The sequence below is a fragment of the Somniosus microcephalus genome, unplaced genomic scaffold, assembly GCF_052327205.1.
Source record: "Somniosus microcephalus isolate GS21.2 unplaced genomic scaffold, FLI_Smic_1.0 unresolved_chr1, whole genome shotgun sequence".
NCBI lineage: Eukaryota > Metazoa > Chordata > Chondrichthyes > Squaliformes > Somniosidae > Somniosus > Somniosus microcephalus.
The window spans coordinates 20,123,681-20,142,655 of NW_028225179.1; the positions used below are offsets into that span (position 1 = coordinate 20,123,681).

At 46.9% G+C, this 18,975-nt stretch overlaps 4 non-coding genes across 4 annotated transcripts; all 4 read left to right on the forward strand.

The window, feature by feature from the left end:
- Nucleotides 1-9,325: 9,325 nt before the first annotated feature.
- Nucleotides 9,326-9,416, forward strand: trnar-ucg (transfer RNA arginine (anticodon UCG)). Its single transcript is given in 2 exon segments — nt 9,326-9,362; nt 9,381-9,416. It is a non-coding gene; the product is annotated as a tRNA-Arg (tRNA).
- A 1,568-nt stretch (nt 9,417-10,984) lies between these two features.
- trnar-ucg (transfer RNA arginine (anticodon UCG)) lies at nt 10,985-11,076 on the forward strand. The gene is given in 2 exon segments: nt 10,985-11,021; nt 11,041-11,076. It is a non-coding gene; the product is annotated as a tRNA-Arg (tRNA).
- A 1,528-nt stretch (nt 11,077-12,604) lies between these two features.
- trnar-ucg (transfer RNA arginine (anticodon UCG)) lies at nt 12,605-12,695 on the forward strand. The gene is given in 2 exon segments: nt 12,605-12,641; nt 12,660-12,695. It is a non-coding gene; the product is annotated as a tRNA-Arg (tRNA).
- Nucleotides 12,696-15,836: 3,141 nt separating this feature from the next.
- Nucleotides 15,837-15,927, forward strand: trnar-ucg (transfer RNA arginine (anticodon UCG)). Its single transcript is given in 2 exon segments — nt 15,837-15,873; nt 15,892-15,927. It is a non-coding gene; the product is annotated as a tRNA-Arg (tRNA).
- Nucleotides 15,928-18,975: the final 3,048 nt, after the last annotated feature.

The following is an 18,975-nucleotide window of genomic DNA, read 5'->3' on the forward strand; positions in this document are numbered from 1 at the left end:
GCCTGTCGCAGACGTCGACCAGGAGTCCGTAGGCGCAAAGAAAATCAGCGCCCAGCAAGGGATGTGCCACCGAGGCCGTCAGGAAATCCCACGTAAATCGCTGGCCGTTGAAACAAATCTCGGCCCGTCGCTTTCCAAAAGTAGCGATGACTGTGCCATTTGCTGCCACGAGGGGTGGGCCGCTGCACCCTGCCTGGATGTCGAGCTGGGAGGCAGGAATTATGCTGCATTGGGCTCCGGTGTCTCAATGGAATCTGCGCCCTGAAAGGGAGTCGGTTATGTACAGCAGTTTACCTGCGGTGCCAATGGCCATCGTGGCGGCGGGGGTGTGGTTGAGCGGGCCTAGACAGCGGCGCGGGGCTGGTGCATTGGGCCGGGCAGCCATCTTGGTTTGATCAAACGAGCAGGGTGCTCTGCAGCGTTGGTCCTTGTGGCCGAAACGCGCGTGGTAGTAGCATAGTTCTGAAGCCTGGCGTGGCGGCGCGCGCTCGGTGGTGTCGGGGAGCCTCACGGCTGCACAGCGAAGTTGGACGACGGCATAGACTTTGTCTGCGGCGGCTGCCACTTGTACGCAGTCCATGATCGGGGACCCCGCGAGGGCAGTCTGTACCTGCTGAGGAAGCAGGCTGAGGAAAAGGGCCCGAAACAAGAAGCACTGCGGTTCAGAGCCCAGGAGCGCAAGCATCTGGCTCATCAATTAAGTCAGAGTAGAGACGCCGAGGCCTGGTTGTGAAAGAAGCCTACGGGCCCTCTCCTCCCCGGACAGGCTGTAAGCCTGCAGCAAGCGGCCCTTAATGGTTGAGTACTTGCCGGTCTGTGGTGGGTTCGCCAGCAGGTCAAGAACTTCGGCGGCGGTGGAGCTTGCTAGTGCTGAGACTACGTGGAGGTATCTTTCTTCATCATCTTGCACCCTGCGTAGGGTGAATTGGGCCTCCGTGTGCACGAACCAAGCTGGTGCTTGGTGTTCCCAGAAGGTGGGGAGCTTCAAGGACGCGGCGCCGGCCGACATCGGGCTGCTGCTGGTTGCCGTCGGGTCATTGCTGGCCTCTATAGGGCTGCGTGAGTCGGGGGCTTCGGCCGCCAACATTCGGGGTCACCAATGTGGGAGACTACAGTCTCCCGCATAAATAAATAGGCAACACAGCGAGCTACAAGAAATAGGTCTTTACTCCAACTCTCACAATACAGTACTGAATTCGTAAAGCCCGCGAACCTGTGATGACTCACGGATTGGTCACCTGCTGGAACCTGATTGGTTTTCCTTCACTCAGCTGCAGGCAAGCCTGAACATGCCTTATTCCTCTCAGCTTGCAACTGTCTTGCGGGGGGAGGGGAATAGAGCAGTTAAAAGGGGATTATACATGTTTATCTACATACACACAGTGTTTCCCCAATGTGGCAACGCCATGCTGGTACACTTTTCGAGCATTTAACTGAATCTTGCCTAAAATAAGCATTGAAATGCAATTTCGTCAGAACCGCCCTGGTGCTCCTGGTCTGTGCCCCATGCATTACTCATATCTTTTTAAAATTAAAAGAGACCACTACAATTCTTCAACTTCTTGAATGAAGGTGGAGCAGCTCGCAGAAGTCCTGTTCATTCAATTAAAATGTTTATCTTTTCCTCAATCCGCTTCTTTTTGCGAGCAGTTTCCTTGAATCTGCTCACAATTCTCCCCATAAAAAGAGCATCTGCCACATCATCGGCCGCGTGGTCTAATGCATAAAGTGTCTGACTTCGGTTGTGAGTTTTTCAGTTATTGGAAAATGCAGGTTCGAGTTCTACCGGGGAGGTTTAATTAACTGGGCGACACTTTTTCTGTTCTGAATCTGGCTTCAAACCGACCATTTTTGAAAGTCCCTCAACTGAAGCAGCGGAAGGCCTTTTGCTTTCATTAAGCTGATTGTACATTTTCAACATTGTAGATCTGTGTGCACGGGCAGGATAAGTGGTGAAGTGGACTTTCTTTCAGGGTATTTCTGCTTAGATGCAAAAAGCAGGAAATGGAATGGCTGAGAGCAGTGTATGGTGGAGGCGAGGTGGCCGAGAGATTAAGGTGATGGACTGTTTATCCATTGCCGAACTGGACGCGAGGTGTCGGATCCCATCCTCATCGTTATTACATTTGATACTGGTACACCTTCCGAGCATTTAACTGAATCTTGCCTAAAACCAGCTTTCAAATGCAATTTCGTCAGAATCGCCCTGGTGCTCCTGGTCTGTGCCCCATTCATTATACATGTCTTGTTAAAATTAAAAGAGACCACTGCAATTCTTCAACTTCTTGAATGAAGGTGGAGCAGTGATCGCGATTCGGAGATTGTCAAACTCCTCCTTTCTTCTGCGGAGATTGTCACTGAATGAAAGAGTAGCGGGACCAGAGGCAAATGATTAGGGAGCAGAAACATAAATTTCTCCTTTAGGACGCAATGTAATTTCAAAAATATTTATCAACCTTAATGACGAGATTTTCTGTTTTAGTGTCTTTGGTTGAGAGATAAATAATGGGTGAGACATCCTCGTTCTATTTGGCATATTCTCATGGGATCGGAGGGCCCGGTTTAACGTCTTACTAGAAAGACGGGGGCACCAACAGTGCAGCACTACCTCAGTACTGCACTGGAGTGTCAGCCTGGATTATGTGCTCAAGTCTCTGGAGTGCTGCTTGACTTTGCTGCCGCTGAGCCACGGCTGGCACCTACACTCAGTTCATTTGGCTGGAGAGAAATGACGGAGATAAAGGGAAAAATTATAATGGAGTAAACCTTCAATTTGTCGTCCAACAGAAAAGCGGGCATCGTAATCGACCGCCTGTTATAGAAACAGTCCGATTTATGTTGCCATCGATTTCATAAGCATTGAAAATGAGGCCTGTCTATAATGGAATGGGGCTTGGTCAGTTGTTAATCACTCTGGGTCTATTTAAACCGGGAGTGCTCACAGTCCCGGATCATTCTGTGTCTGTTTAAAATGGCAGAGCTCACAGTCGTGGATCATTCTGTTTTTTTTAAAGTAGAGCGATTTCAGCTTTCATGACCGAGGTGTTGAGTTTAACTAAATGCGGCGAGGCTCGTCCGGGATTTGAACCCGGGACCTCTTGCATTTTAAGCGTCAGAAATTCCCTCAGTGAGAATCATACCCCTCGACCCACGAGCTGCTGATTGTCTGCTTCAAGTTGCATTGGGATTCCCTGCGCTGCTGCAAACCCAGCTTGCAGATGTCCTGTTCATTCAGTTAAAATGTTTATCTTTTCCTCAATCCGCTTCTTTTTATGAGCAGTTTCCTTGAATCTGCTCACAATTCTCTGCATAAATAGAGACTCAGCAACATCAGCGGCCGCGTGGCGTAATGGATAAGGCATCTGACTTTGGTTGTGAGTTTTTTCAGGTATCAGAAGATTGTTGGTTCGAGTTCTCCCACCGTCATTTAATTAACTGGGTGACACATTTTCCTGTTCTGAATATGGCTTCAAACCGAACATTTTTGACAGTCCCTTAAATGAAGCAGCGGAAGATCTTTTGCTTACATTAAGCTGATTGTACATTTTCAACATTGTAGATCTGTGTGCACGGGCAGGATTAGCGGTGAAGTGGACTTTCTCTCAGGGTATATCTGCTTAGATGCATGATGGGCCTTCAATAACAACAAAACTAGAAGTTATAGACTTAAACAAGTTGGCTTTTAATCATTAAGATCAGAGATAACATCTCAACACGCCGACTGGTTCACAGGAATGAGTCATACAGATCCTGGGATCTTTATGTAAGAGAAGTCAGGGGCGGAGCCAAGAGCCAAGACCTGCAAACTTCCAGGTTAGTCGGGAAAGAGTAAGTGAAAATAAACACCGTGGGGGAGGGTAATATACATGAGTGCAAAACGAATACAGAATCAAGACAAACAGATTTCATTACATTGACCCCTTCTATAGATTTGGTCCATCGGGGTGATGTTTCTTAAATGTTGGTATAAGTGAGTCTGTCAGGAGGTTTTGCAGTTCTCAGGGATCGGCGCAAAGCCGGTTGGGGTGCCTCTAGGGGAGTGGATTCTGCTTCCTCCGCTGTCCGGTCCTCTGCAGTGTCTTCCAGGTTATCTGCAGTGTCCTCCAGGTTAAAGTTGGGTATTGATACCTCTGGGCGTCCTATCTCTTTGTAGTGTAGGTCTTCATCGGGTAGTCTCCCATCGATCTCTCCGCTCCCCGAGGGAGCGAGGTCTTTTACGGAAACAGTGTCCTCTCGCCCGTCAGAGTATTAGATATAGGCGTACTGAGGGTTTGCATGGAGGAGCTGTACCTTTTCCACAAGGGGGTCCGTTTTATGGCCTCTCATGTGCTTCCGCAATAGTACTGTCCCTGGAGACGTCAGCCACACGGGTAGAGATATGCCCGAGGTGGATTTCCGGGGGAAAACGAACAGCTTTTCATGAGGTGTAGCGTTAGTGGCAGTCCATAGCAGAGACCTCATGGAGTGGAGCACGTCTGGGAGGACTTCTGGCCAGCGGGAGGTCGGAAGGCCTTTGACTTTAAGGTTAACGTGACAGCCTTCCAAACAGTAGCATTCTCCCTTTCCACTTGCCCATTACCCCGGGGGTTGTAGCTAGTGGTTCTGCTAGTGGCTATCCCCTTTGAGAGCAAGAACTGGCGCAGCTCGTCACTCATGAATGACGTCCCCCTATCGCTGTGTATGTAGTTCGGCATGCCAAGCATGCAGAATAGATTACAGAGACACTTGATGACCATGGCACTGGTCATGTCTGGGCTGGGAATGGCGAAGGGGAAGCGGGAATATTCATCAATGATATTGAGGAAGTATACATTACGGTCGGCAGAGGGAAGGGGTCCCTTGAAGTCCAGACTTAGGTGCTCGAATGGCCGTGTGGCTTTGATCAGGTGTGCACGGTCAGGCCTGTAGAAACGAGGCTTGCATTCTGCACAGATGCGGTAGGCTCTGGTCATTGCCCTGACCTCCTCGATGGAGTGGGGCAGATTGTGGGACTTTATAAAATGGTATAGTCGGGTGACCCCTGGGTGACAGAAGTCGTTGTGGAGACCCTGTAATTTGTCCGTATGAATGCTGGCACACATTCCCCGCGATGCGGCGTCTGGGTGTTCATTAAGGGCTCCCAGCCTGTACATAATATCATAGTCGAACGTGGATAGTTCAATCCTCCACCTGAGTATTTTGTCATTCTTGATTTTCCCCCTTTGTTTGTTATTAAACATGAAAGCCACCGACCGCTGGTCGGTGAGCAGGGTGAAATGTTTGCCGGCTAGGTAGTGTCTCCAGTGCCACACTGCCTCCACTATAGCCTGTGCCTCCTTCTCGACAGAAGAGTTCCTGATTTCAGGTCCCTGAAGGTTTCGGGAGAAGAAGGCCACAGGTCTCCCAGCCTGATTGAGGGTCGCAGCTAAGGCAAAGTCTGACGCATCGCTTTCGACTTGAAAGGGAATGCATTCGTCCACTGCACACACTGCAGCCCTTGCAATGTCCTGTTTGATACTGGTGAAAGCCTCCCGAGCTTCAGCTGATAGTGGGAAGGATGTCGATTAAATGAGGGGTCGGGCCTTATCAGAGTAATTGGGCACCCATTGGGCCTAATACAAAAAAAATCATGGGCACCTTTTTAAAGCTTTGGGATTGTGTGGCAGGGACAGTTCCTTTAGGGGGCGTAATCGGTCAGGGTCCGGTCCAATTACCCCATCTTCCACCACACAGCCGAGGATACAGAGACGGGTGGTGTTGAAGACACATTTGTCTTTGTTGTAGGTTAGATTCAGCTTTAGGACATTTTTTGAAAATCTCACAAGATTTAGATCGTGGTCTTGCTGGTTGTGCCCGCAGATAATGACATTGTCCAGATAGGGAAAGGTAGCTTGTAGTTTATTCTCGTCAACCATGCTGTCCATCTCACGTTGGAAGACCGAGACCCCATTTGTTACCCCGAAGGGCACTCTGAGAAAATGGTAGATGCGCCCGTTCACCTCAAAGGCGGTGTATGGCCGGTCCTTTGTTCTAATGGGGAGCTGGTGATACGCGGATTTGAGGTCGATAGTCGAGAAGACTCGGTATTGCGCAATCTGGTTGACCATTTCTGATATGCGGGGTAAAGGGTAGGCATCCAGCTGGGTATAAATATTAACAGTCTGGCTGTAGTCAATTACCATCCGTTTCTTTTCGCTATTTTTAACTATGACTACTTGGGCACGCCACGGGCTGGTACTGCATTCAATAATGCCTACCCACAGAGGTCTGTCCACTTCCGCCTTGATAAAGTGTCTGTCTTCCAGACTGTACCGTCTACTTTTGGTCGCTATGGTCCTACAGTTCAGAGCGAGATTAGCGAATAAAGAGGGCGGGCTGATTTTTAAGGTTGATAGGCTACAGGCTGTGAGGGACGGCTGGGACCCGCCATATGCTAGCGTGACACTTTCGTGGTGGCACTGGGAGTCCAGGCCCAAGATTACATTAACACAGAGTTCTGGCATCACGAGGAGTTTTAAATCCTTGTAGTCCGTGCCTTTTACAGTCAGTGTTACCACACAGTAGCCCAAAATGTCCAAAGTGTGGGGCTTAGCAGCCATAGCAATTCTGCTCCGTGTAGGGGTTACCGTTAATGAGTGCCGCCATACCAAGCTAGGGTGGATAAAACTCTCGGTAATCCCACAGTCAATTAAACATTTAGTTAAATTCCCGTTTACCTGTATGTCCATCATGGATTTTGTCAATGGTTGTGGCCTGGATTGATCCACCGCGATCAAAGCCACTGTTGGGCCCTGGGCGGCCGTTGAGTCGGGAAAAGATGGCGGATCCCAAGATGGCGGCCCGCACAGCACGCACGAGCCGGTGACGGAGTTGGAAATCGGATTCCCCTGCAGACTTTGCTAAAATGCCCCTTTTTCTTACATTTGAAGCATGTAGCGTCCTTCACTGGGAATCGTTGTCTGGGGTGCTTGGCCTGGCCGTAGAAGTAGCATATCGGGCCTCGAGACATTGCCGCTGTAGTCGGACTCCTGGGTGAACTTCTGTGTGGGGACACCGGCGGCGTAGAGCTGGTCTGAGACCTGGATGGGGAAGATGGCTGATTCCAAGATGGCGGCCCCCTCGGTGCGCACGAGGCGGTGAGGGCCGCATGGCTGGAAGAATAAGAGTCAGAGTTTCTCTGGGCCACGTCCAGCAATCGCGCAGTGGCAACTGCCTTTTTTAAGTCCAGGACCTCCTTCTCCAGCAGTCTCTGCTGGATATAATTCGATTTGAGGCCCGTGATGAAGGAATCGCGGACCCATTCGTCAGAGTACGTGTTGGCCGTCATGACCTTGCAGTTACAGTCCAGGACCAGGTCCTTTAGGCCCTGTCAGAAATCGTCCATTGATTCCTCTGGTCGCTGCCTGCGTGCAGCCAGCAGATGTCTGGCGTACACTTCATTTACCGGCCTCTGGTATTGGGCCTTCAGGATAGCGACGGCCTCTGTGTAAGAGGTGGCGTCCCGGATGAATGAATAAATCTGATGATTTATGCGAGTAGTCAGCAGACTCAGTTTATCTATCTCGCGAGCGGATGAGGCCCCCGCGAAGAGTTCGAAGCATTTGAGCCAGTGTCCAAATTGATTTGATGCTTCAGCAGAATGTGGATCCAAGTCCAGATGCTCTGGTTTTAGGAGTCGATCCATCGTAGTATTCTTTAGTGATTAAAATTGATGGGCCTTCAATAACCACAAAACTAGAAGTGAAAGACTTAAACAAGTTGGCTTTAATCACGAAGATCAGAGCTAACATCTCAAAACGCCAACTGGTTCACAGGAATGAGTCATACAGATCGTGGGATCTTTATGTAAGAGAAGTCAGGGGCGGAGCCAAGAGCCAAGACCTGGAACCTTCCAGGTTAGTCAGGAAAGAGGAAGTGAAACTATACACCGCGAGGGAGGGTCATATACATGAGTGCAAAACGAATACAGAATCAAGACAAACAGATTTCATTACAATGCAAAAAGCAAGAAATGAAATGGCTGAGAGCAGTATATGGTTGAGACGAGGTGGCCGAGAGGTTAAGCCGATGGATTGATAACCTATTGCCGATCTGTACGCAAGGGTTCGGATCCCATCCTCGTCGTTATTACGTTTGATGCTGGTACACTTTCCAAGCATTTAACTGAATCTTGCCTAAAATAAGCTTTCAAATGCAATTTCGTCAGAATCGCCCTGGTGCTCCTGGTCTGTGCCCCATGCATTACTCATGTCTTGTTAAAATTAAAAGAGACCACTGCAATTCTTCAACTTCTTGAATGAAGGTGGAGCAGTGATTGTGATTCGGAGATTGTCAAACTCCTCCTTTCTTCTGCTGAGATTGTCACCGAATGAAAGAGTAGCGGGACCAGAAACAAATGATTAGGGAGAAGAAACATAAATTTCTCCTTTATGAGGCAATGTAATTTCAAAATTATTTATCATCCTTAATGACGAGATTTTCTGTTTTAGTGTCTTTGGTTCAGATATAAATAATGGGCGCCACATCCTCGTTCTTTTCGGCATACTCTCATGGGATCAGAGGGCCCGGTTTAACGTCTTACTAGAAAGACGGAGGCACCAACAGTGCAGCACTACCTCAGTACTGCACTGGAGTGTCAGCCTGGATTATGTGCCCAAGTCTCTGGAGTGGTGCTTGACTTTGCTGCCGCTGAGCCACGGCTGACACCTACACTCAGTTCATTTGGCTGGAGAGAAATGACGGAGATAAAGGGAAAAATTATAATGGAGTAAACCTTTAATTTGTCATCCAACCAAAGAGCGGGCATTGTAATCGGCCGCCTATTATAGAAACAGTCCGATTTATGTTGCCATCGCTTTCTTAAGCATTGAAAATCAGGCCTGTCTTTAATGGAATGGCTCGTGGTCAGTTGTTAATCACTCTGGGTCTGTTTAAACCGGGAGTGCTTACAGTCCCGGATCATTCTGTGTCTGTTTAAAATGGCAGAGCTCACAGTCCCGGATCATTCCGTTTTTTTTAAAGTAGAGCGATTTCAGCTTTCATGACTGAGGTGTTGAGTTTAACTAAATGTGACTGGGCTCGTCCGGGATTTCAACCCAGGACCTCTCGCATGTTTAAGCCACAGAAAATTCCCTAAGCGAGAATCATACCCCTAGACCAACGAGCCGCCGATGTTATGCTTCAAGTTGCATTGCGATTCCCTGAGCTGGTGCAAACCCAGCTCGCAGAAGTCCTGTTCATTCAGTTAAAATATGTTTATCTTTTCCTCAATCCGCTTCTTTTTGCGAGCATTTTAATTGAATCTGCTCACAATTCTCCCCATAAAAAGAGGTACAGCCGCATCAGTGGCCGCGTGGCCTAATGGATAAGGCGTCTGACTTCGGTTGCGAGGTTTTTCAGTTATCAGACGATTGCAGGTTCGAGTCCTGCCGCGGTCGTTCAATTAACTGGGCGACACTTTTTCTGTTCTGAATCTGGCTTCAAACCAACCATTTTTGACAGTCCCTCAACTGAAGCAGCGGAAGGCCTTTTGCTTACATTAAGCTGATTGTACATTTTCAACATTGTAGATCTGTGTGCGTGGGCAGGATAAGCGGTGAAGTGGACATTCTTTCAGGATATTTCTGCTTAGATGCAAAAACCAGGAAATGGAATGGCTGAGAGCAGTGCATGGTTGAGACGAGGTGGCCGAGAGGTTGAGGCGATGGACTGTTCATCGAGAATGCGGATCCCATCCTCGTCCTTATTACGTTTGATACTGGTACCCTTTCCGAGCTTTTAACTGAAACTTGCCTAAAATAAACTTTCAAATGCAATTTCGTCAGAGTCGCCCTGGTGCTCCTGGTCTGTGCCCCATGCATTACTCATATCTTGTTAAAATTAGAAGAGACCACTGCAATTCTTCAACATCTTGAATGAATGTGGAACAGTGATCGTGATTCGGAGATTGTCGAACTGCTCCTTTCTTCTGCTGAGATTGTCACCGAATGAAAGAGTAGCGGGACCAGAGGCAAATGTTTAGGGAGCAGAAACATAAATTTCTCCTTCAGGAGGCAATGTAATTTCAAAAATATTGATCAACCTTAATGAAGAGATTTTCTGTTGTAGTATCTTTGGATGAGAGCTAAATAATGGGCGAGAAATCCTCGTTCTTTTCGGCATACTCTCATGGGATCGGAGGGCCCGGTTTAACGTCTTACCAGCAAGACGGGGGCACCAACAGTGCAGCACTACCTCAGTACTGCACTGGAGTGTCAGCCTGGATTATGTGCTCAAATCTCTGGAGTGCTGCTTGACTTGGCTGCAGCTGAGCCACGGCTGACACCTACACTCAGGTCATTTGGCTGGAGAGAAATGACGGAGATAAATGGAAAAATTATAATGGAATAAACCTTCAATTTGTCGTCCAACAGAAGAGCGGGCATTGTAATCGGCCGCCTATTATAGAAACAGTCCGATTTATGTTGCCATCGCTTTCTTAAGCATTGAAAATCAGGCCTGTCTTTAATGGAATGGCTCGTGGTCAGTTGTTCATCACTCTGGGTCTGTTTAAACCGGGAGTGCTCACAGTCCCGGATCATTCTGTGTCTGTTTAAAATGGCAGAGCTCACAGTCCCGGATCATTCTGCGTCTGTTTAAAATGGCAGAGCTCACAGTCCCGGATCATTCCGTTTTTTTTAAAGCAGAGCGATTTCAGCTTTCATGACTGAGGTGTTGAGTTTAACTAAATGTGACTGGGCTCGTCCAGAATTTGAAAGCAGGACCTCTCGCATTTTAAGCCACAGAAATTCCCTAAACGAGAATCATACCCCTAGACCAACGAGCCGCCGATGTTATGTTTCAAGTTGCATTGCGATTCCCTGCGCTGGTGCAAACCCAGCTCGCAGAAGTCCTGTTCATTCAGATAAAATATGTTTATCTTTTCCTCAATACGCTTCTTTTTGCGAGCATTTTATTTGAATCTGCTCACAATTCTCCCCATAAAAAGAGGTACAGCCGCATCAGTGGCCGCGTGGCCTAATGGATAAGGCGTCTGACTTCGGTTTGCGAGGTTTTTCAGTTATCAGACGATTGCAGGTTCGAGTCCTGCCGCGGTCGTTCGATTAACTGAGCGACACTTTTTCTGTCTGAATCTGGCTTCAAACCAACCATTTTTGACAGTCAGTCCCTCAACTGAAGCAGCGGAAGGCCTTTTGCTTACATTAAGCTGATTGTACATTTTCAACATTGTAGATCTGTGTGCATGGGCAGGATAAGCGGAGAAGTGGACTTTCTTTCAGGGTATTTCTGCTTAGATGCAAAAACCAGGAAATGGAATGGCTGAGAGCAGTGCATGGTTGAGACGAGGTGGCCGAGAGGTTGAGGCGATGGACTGTTCATCGAGAATGCGGATCCCATCCTCGTCGTTATTACGTTTGATACTGGTACCCTTTCCGAGCTTTTAACTGAAACTTGCCTAAAATAAACTTTCAAATGCAATTTCGTCAGAATCGCCCTGGTGCTCCTGGTCTGTGCCCCATGCATTACTCATATCTTGTTAAAATTAAAAGAGACCACTGCAATTCTTCAACTTCTTGAATGAATGTGGAACAGTGATCGTGATTCAGAGATTGTCGAACTGCTCCTTTCTTCTGCTGAGATTGTCACCGAATGAAAGACTAGCGGGACCAGAGGCAAACGTTTAGGGAGCAGAAACATAAATTTCTCCTTCAGGAGGCAATGTAATTTCAAAAACATTGATCAACCTTAATGAAGAGATTTTCTGTTGTAGTGTCTTTGGATGAGAGCTAAATAATGGGCGAGAAATCCTCGTTCTTTTCGGCATACTCTCATGGGATCGGAGGGCCCGGTTTCACGTCTTACCAGCAAGACGGGGGCACCAACAGTGCAGCACTACCTCAGTACTGCTCTGGAGTGTCAGCCTGGATTATGTGCTCAAATCTCTGGAGTGCTGCTTGACTTGGCTGCAGCTGAGCCACGGCTGACACCTACACTCAGGTCATTTGGCTGGAGAGAAATGACGGAGATAAATGGAAAAATTATAATGGAGTAAACATTCAATTTGTCGTCCAACAGAAGAGCGGGCATTGTAATCGGGCGCCTATTATAGAAACAGTCCGATTTATGTTGCCATCGCTTTCTTAAGCATTGAAAATCAGGCCTGTCTTTAATGGAATGGCTCGTGGTCAGTTGTTAATCACTCTGGGTCTGTTTAAACCGGGAGTGCTTACAGTCCCGGATCATTCTGTGTCTGCTTAAAATGGCAGAGGTCACAGTCCCGGATCATTCCGTTTTTTTTTAAAGTAGAGCGATTTCAGCTTTCATGACTGAGGTGTTGAGTTTAACTAAATGTGACTGGGCTCGTCCAGAATTTGAAACCAGGACCTCTCGCATTTTAAGCCACAGGAATTCCCTAAGCGAGAATCATACCCCTAGACCAACGAGCCGCCGATGTTATGTTTCAAGTTGCATTGCGATTCCCTGCGCTGGTGCAAACCCAGCTCGCAGAAGTCCTGTTCATTCAGATAAAATATGTTTATCTTTCCTCAATCCGCTTCTTTTTGCGAGCATTTTAATTGAATCTGCTCACAATTCTCCCCATAAAAAGAGGTACAGCCGCATCAGTGGCCGCGTGGCCTAATGGATAAGGCGTCTGACTTCGGTTGCGAGGTTTTTCAGTTATCAGATGATTGCAGGTTCGAGTCCTGCCGCGGTCGTTCAATTAACTGGGCGACACTTTTTCTGTTCTGAATCTGGCTTCAAACCAACCATTTTTGACAGTCCCTCAACTGAAGCAGCGGAAGGCCTTTTGTTTACATTAAGCTGATTGTACATTTTCAACATTGTAGATCTGTGTGCATGGGCAGGATAAGCGGTGAAGTGGACTTTCTTTCAGGGTATTTCTGCTTAGATGCAAAAACCAGGAAATGGAATGGCTGAGAGCAGTGCATGGTTGAGACGAGGTGGCCGAGAGGTTGAGGCGATGGACTGTTCATCGAGAATGCGGATCCCATCCTCGTCGTTATTACGTTTGATACTGGTACCCTTTCCGAGCTTTTAACTGAAACTTGCCTAAAATAAACTTTCAAATGCAATTTCGTCAGAATCGCCCTGGTGCTCCTGGTCTGTGCCCCATGCATTACTCATATCTTGTTAAAATTAAAAGAGACCACTGCAATTCTTCAACATCTTGAATGAATGTGGAGCAGTGATCGTGATTCGGAGATTGTCGAACTCCTCCTTTCTTCTGCTGAGATTGTCACCGAATGAAAGAGTAGCGCGACCAGAGGCAAATGTTTAGGGAGCAGAAACATAAATTTCTCCTTCAGGAGGCAATGTAATTTCAAAAATATTGATCAACCTTACTGAAGAGATTTTCTGTTTTAGTGTCTTTGGATGAGAGCTAAATAATGGGCGAGAAATCGTCGTTCTTTTCGGCATACTCTCATGGGATCGGAGGGCCCGGTTTAACGTCTTACCAGCAAGATGGGGGCACCAACAGTGCAGCACTACCTCAGTACTGCACTGGAGTGTCAGCCTGGATTATGTGCTCAAATCTCTGGAGTGCTGCTTGACTTGGCTGCAGCTGAGCCACGGCTGACACTTACACTCAGGTCATTTGGCTGGAGAGAAATGACGGAGATAAATGGAAAAATTATAATGGAGTAAACATTCAATTTGTCGTCCAACAGAAGAGCGGGCATTGTAATCGGGCGCCTATTATAGAAACAGTCCGATTTATGTTGCCATCGCTTTCTTAAGCATTGAAAATCAGGCCTGTCTTTAATGGAATGGCTCGTGGTCAGTTGTTAATCACTCTGGGTCTGTTTAAACCGGGAGTGCTTACAGTCCCGGATCATTCTGTGTCTGTTTAAAATGGCAGAGCTCACAGTCCCGGATCATTACGTTTTTTTTTAAAGTAGAGCGATTTCAGCTTTCATGACTGAGGTGTTGAGTTTAACTAAATGTGACTGGGCTCGTCCAGAATTTGAAACCAGGACCTCTCGCATTTTAAGCCACAGAAATTCCCTAAGCGAGAATCATACCCCTAGACCAACGAGCCGCCGATGTTATGTTTCAAGTTGCATTGCGATTCCCTGCGCTGGTGCAAACCCAGCTCGCAGAAGTCCTGTTCATTCAGATAAAATATGTTTATCTTTCCTCAATCCGCTTCTTTTTGCGAGCATTTTAATTGAATCTGCTCACAATTCTCCCCATAAAAAGAGGTACAGCAGCATCAGTGGCCGCGTGGCCTAATGGATAAGGCGTCTGACTTCGGTTGCGAGGTTTTTCAGTTATCAGACGATTGCAGGTTCGAGTGCTGCCGCGGTCGTTCAATTAACTGGGCGACACTTTTTCTGTTCTGAATCTGGCTTCAAACCAACCATTTTTGACAGTCCCTCAACTGAAGCAGCGGAAGGCCTTTTGCTTACATTAAGCTGATTGTACATTTTCAACATTGTAGATCTGTGTGCATGGGCAGGATAAGCCATGAAGTGGACTTTCTTTCAGGGTATTTCTGCTTAGATGCAAAAACCAGGAAATGGAATGGCTGAGAGCAGTGCATGGTTGAGACGAGGTGGCCGAGAGGTTGAGGCGATGGACTGTTCATCGAGAATGCGGATCCCATCCTCGTCCTTATTACGTTTGATACTGGTAACCTTTCCGAGCTTTTAACTGAAACTTGCCTAAAATAAACTTTCAAATGCAATTTCGTCAGAATCGCCCTGGTGCTCCTGGTCTGTGCCCCATGCATTACTCATATCTTGTTAAAATTAAAAGAGACCACTGCAATTCTTCAACATCTTGAATGAATGTGGAGCAGTGATCGTGATTCGGAGATTGTCGAACTCCTCCTTTCTTCTGCTGAGATTGTCACCGAATGAAAGAGTAGCGCGACCAGAGGCAAATGTTTAGGGAGCAGAAACATAAATTTCTCCTTCAGGAGGCAATGTAATTTCAAAAATATTGATCAACCTTAATGAAGAGATTTTCTGTTTTAGTGTCTTTGGATGAGAGCTAAATAATGGGCGAGAAATCGTCGTTCTTTTCGGCATACTCTCATGGGATCGGAGGGCCCGGTTTAACGTCTTACCAGCAAGATGGGGGCACCAACAGTGCAGCACTACCTCAGTACTGCACTGGAGTGTCAGCCTGGATTATGTGCTCAAATCTCTGGAGTGCTGCTTGACTTGGCTGCAGCTGAGCCACGGCTGACACTTACACTCAGGTCATTTGGCTGGAGAGAAATGACGGAGATAAATGGAAAAATTATAATGGAGTAAACATTCAATTTGTCGTCCAACAGAAGAGCGGGCATTGTAATCGGGCGCCTATTATAGAAACAGTCCGATTTATGTTGCCATCGCTTTCTTAAGCATTGAAAATCAGGCCTGTCTTTAATGGAATGGCTCGTGGTCAGTTGTTAATCACTCTGGGTCTGTTTAAACCGGGAGTGCTTACAGTCCCGGATCATTCTGTGTCTGTTTAAAATGGCAGAGCTCACAGTCCCGGATCATTCCGTTTTTTTTTATAGTAGAGCGATTTCAGCTTTCATGACTGAGGTGTTGAGTTTAACTAAATGTGACTGGGCTCGTCCAGAATTTGAAACCAGGACCTCTCGCATTTTAAGCCACAGAAATTCCCTAAGCGAGAATCATACCCCTAGACCAACGAGCCGCCGATGTTATGTTTCAAGTTGCATTGCGATTCCCTGCGCTGGTGCAAACCCAGCTCGCAGAAGTCCTGTTCATTCAGATAAAATATGTTTATCTTTCCTCAATCCGCTTCTTTTTGCGAGCATTTTAATTGAATCTGCTCACAATTCTCCCCATAAAAAGAGGTACAGCCGCATCAGTGGCCGCGTGGCCTAATGGATAAGGCGTCTGACTTCGGTTGCGAGGTTTTTCAGTTATCAGACGATTGCAGGTTCGAGTCCTGCCGCGGTCGTTCAATTAACTGGGCGACACTTTTTCTGTTCTGAATCTGGCTTCAAACCAACCATTTTTGACAGTCCCTCAACTGAAGCAGCGGAAGGCCTTTTGCTTACATTAAGCTGATTGTACATTTTCAACATTGTAGATCTGTGTGCATGGGCAGGATAAGCGGTGAAGTGGACTTTCTTTCAGGTTATTTCTGCTTAGATGCAAAAACCAGGAAATGGAATGGCAGAGAGCAGTGCATGGTTGAGACGAGGTGGCCGAGAGGTTGAGGCGATGGACTGTTCATCGAGAATGCGGATCCCATCCTCGTCCTTATTACGTTTGATACTGGTACCCTTTCCGAGCTTTTAACTGAAACTTGCCTAAAATAAACTTTCAAATGCAATTTCGTCAGAATCGCCCTGGTGCTCCTGGTCTGTGCCCCATGCATTACTCATATCTTGTTAAAATTAAAAGAGACCACTGCAATTCTTCAACATCTTGAATGAATGTGGAGCAGTGATCGTGATTCGGAGATTGTCGAACTCCTCCTTTCTTCTGCTGAGATTGTCACCGAATGAAAGAGTAGCGGGACCAGAGGCAAATGTTTAGGGAGCAGAAACATAAATTTCTCCTTCAGGAGGCAATGTAATTTCAAAAATATTGATCAACCTTAATGAAGAGATTTTCTGTTTTAGTGTCTTTGGATGAGAGCTAAATAATGGGCGAGAAATCGTCGTTCTTTTCGGCATACTCTCATGGGATCGGAGGGCCCGGTTTAACGTCTTACCAGCAAGATGCGGGCACCAACAGTGCAGCACTACCTCGGTACTGCACTGGAGTGTCAGCCTGGATTATGTGCTCAAATCTCTGGAGTGCTGCTTGACTTGGCTGCAGCTGAGCCACGGCTGACACTTACACTCAGGTCATTTGGCTGGAGAGAAATGACGGAGATAAATGGAAAAATTATAATGGAGTAAACATTCAATTTGTCGTCCAACAGAAGAGCGGGCATTGTAATCGGGCGCCTATTATAGAAACAGTCCGATTTATGTTGCCATCGCTTTCTTAAGCATTGAAAATCAGGCCTGTCTTCAATGGAATGGCTCGTGGTCAGTTGTTAATCACTCTGGGTCTGTTTAAACCGGGAGTGCTTACAGTCCCGGATCATTCTGTGTCTGTTTAAAATGGCAGAGCTCACAGTCCCGGATCATTCCGTTTTTTTTTTAAAGTAGAGCGATTTCAGCTTTCATGACTGAGGTGTTGAGTTTAACTAAATGTGACTGGGCTCGTCCAGAATTTGAAACCAGGACCTCTCGCATTTTAAGCCACAGAAATTCCCTAAGCGAGAATCATACCCCTAGACCAACGAGCCGCCGATGTTATGTTTCATGTTGCATTGCGATTCCCTGCGCTGGTGCAAACCCAGCTCGCAGAAGTCCTGTTCATTCAGATAAAATATGTTTATCTTTCCTCAATCCGCTTCTTTTTGCGAGCATTTTAATTGAATCTGCTCACAATTCTCCCCATAAAAAGAGGTACAGCCGCATCAGTGGCCGCGTGGCCTAATGGATAAGGCGTCTGACTTCGGTTGCGAGGTTTTTCAGTTATCAGACGATTGCAAGTTCGAGTCCTGCCGCGGTCGTTCAATTAACTGGGCGACACTTTTTCTGTTCTGAATCTGGCTTCAAACCAACCATTTTTGACAGTCCCTCAACTGAAGCAGCGGAAGGCCTTTTGCTTACATTAAGCTGATTGTACATTTTCAACATTGTAGATCTGTGTGCATGGGCAGGATAAGCGGTGAAGTGGACTTTCTTTCAGGGTATTTCTGCTTAGATGCAAAAACCAGGAAATGGAATGGCTGAGAGCAGTGCATGGTAGAGACGAGGTGGCCGAGAGGTTGAGGCGATGAACTGTTCATCGAGAATGCGGATCCCATCCTCGTCCTTATTACGTTTGATACTGGTACCCTTTCCGAGCTTTTAACTGAAACTTGCCTAAAATAAACTTTCAAATGCAATTTCGTCAGAATCGCCCTGGTGCTCCTGGTCTGTGCCCCATGCATTACTCATATCTTGTTAAAATTAAAAGAGACCACTGCAATTCTTCAACATCTTGAATGAATGTGGAGCAGTGATCGTGATTCGGAGATTGTCGAACTCCTCCTTTCTTCTGCTGAGATTGTCACCGAATGAAAGAGTAGCGCGACCAGAGGCAAATGTTTAGGGAGCAGAAACATAAATTTCTCCTTCAGGAGGCAATGTAATTTCAAAAATATTGATCAACCTTAATGAAGAGATTTTCTGTTTTAGTGTCTTTGGATGAGAGCTAAATAATGGGCGAGAAATCCTCGTTCTTTTCGGCATACTCTCATGGGATCGGAGGGCCCGGTTTAACGTCTTACCACAAGACGGGGGCACCAACAGTGCAGCACTACCTCAGTACTGCACTGGAGTGTCAGCCTGGATTATGTGCTCAAATCTCTGGAGTGCTGCTTGACTTGGCTGCAGCTGAGCCACGGCTGACACTTACACTCAGGTCATTTGGCTGGAGAGAAATGACGGAGATAAATGGAAAAATTATAATGGAGTAAACATTCAATTTGTCGTCCAACAGAAGAGCGGGCATTGTAATCGGGCGCCTATTATAGAAACAGTCCGATTTATGTTGCCATCGCTTTCTTAAGCATTGAAAATCAGGCCTGTCTTTAATGGAATGGCTCGTGGTCAGTTGTTCATCACTCTGGGTCTGTTTAAACCGGGAGTGCTTACAGTCCCGGATCATTCTGTGTCTGTTTAAAATGGCAGAGCTCACAGTCCCGGATCATTCCGTTTTTTTTTTAAAGTAGAGCGATTTCAGCTTTCATGACTGAGGTGTTGAGTTTAACTAAATGTGACTGGGCTCGTCCAGAATTTGAAACCAGGACCTCTCGCATTTTAAGCCACAGAAATTCCCTAAGCGAGAATCATACCCCTAGACCAACGAGCCGCCGATGTTATGTTTCAAGTTGCATTGCGATTCCCTGCGCTGGTGCAAACCCAGCTCGCAGAAGTCCTGTTCATTCAGATAAAAT